We start from the raw sequence: 1,357 nt of genomic DNA, 5'->3' as shown, positions 1-1,357 counted from the left end.
CCGTTGGTCCAGCCTTAGCGACAGCATCCCTAGCAACGGCCGGGTATAGCAAACGGCGTGATTAAGCGGTATAGAATGTAGTGTATTCGTACAACGTAATAAGTCGCAGTGGTAGCGCAATTGTAGCTACTTGTAATTAATGATGTATCCTTCAACGTGACCTGATTCACACGTACTCACCCGTATCTGCTCCGCCACTTGGATGTCTGTCGTTTCGAATGTCGACAGAGCTTAAAACCGCGTCCGTGCGGCGAGACGACTTCGTGCTGCCGCAGCTGCCGCAACTTCCGCCGTTGTGCATTCTGTTGCTAGGCGACGTAGTAGGGAAGGGGGCGTGAACAAGGCCACGCCCATCGACTCGAGGAATGGTCACGTGCCCGCTCATGAACATCGCCAGTAAACGATGCACGCACTACCGCCATTCACCACTAGGTGTCGGCGCCGATAACAACGGCGAAGTGCACAACATACCCAGGTGCCGTGGGCTGAGATGACTGACTGGAAGACACACCATGGTCCCAACTGCTAACCTGGGTTTTAACCGTATAGCGCTCTGCTCGTTGTCACTGGAGGGCGACTGCCTCCAACTCCCCAGCGGCGTCCTTCACGAACCTCCTCCACAGTGGCCGATCTTGACACCGCTGGTACCAGTAATCGGCAGTCCAATCAGCTCCGCATCCTTCTGCACCACTGTATTCCATCTCCCTAGTATGTGCCACACCCATTTATCCCTATCTATCCGGCCAAACAGAAGCTGGCATGCAGTGGCTAGGTATGCAGGCTACATGTCACCGATGGAAGTGTCCAGATCTTTCAAGGTTCTGTGGGTTCCTCGCACAATCCAGTCTGGTTAAATCCAGAATGGATCGTATGGCTAGCCTGAAGGTTTAAAAGTTACGCAGATGTTCCATTAAGAGGGCTACACGTTTCACAAGCATAGAGGGCATAACAAGCCAGGTAGCTTCTACATAGCGTTACACAGCTGATGAAAAGATGTCGCTCGACTGATTCAGAGACCTCGGCTGCCAAACCAGAGCTGGTCATAAGCGCACTGCCCAAGTACAGAGACTTCTCTACTCTCCCCACAACTCTCCCATCACTTATGAGGAGTTAATGGAGGGGAGCATGTGATGACATAAAATACCCAGGCAGGTACTTTGTTTTTGTGGGGCCAATGGCAAGGCGCTATTTCTGAAGTAGCATGCTCCAGGTTCAGCAGTAGGATCTGCAACTCTTTCTCAGTGGGAAGCAATCGCCAGATAATCCGCATACGTAGTATGGTTGACACAGACATGTAGACATGCAAAGATTCCCCCAACTCATGTACTGTACCACTAGGACTGCACTAAACAGCATC

The sequence above is a fragment of the Petromyzon marinus genome, chromosome 37, assembly GCF_048934315.1.
Source record: "Petromyzon marinus isolate PM22_M1 ecotype Great Lakes invasive population chromosome 37, UKy_Petmar_22M1.pri1.0, whole genome shotgun sequence".
In the NCBI taxonomy this organism is placed as follows: Eukaryota; Metazoa; Chordata; class Hyperoartia; order Petromyzontiformes; family Petromyzontidae; genus Petromyzon; species Petromyzon marinus.
This window is presented reverse-complemented; position numbering follows the sequence as displayed.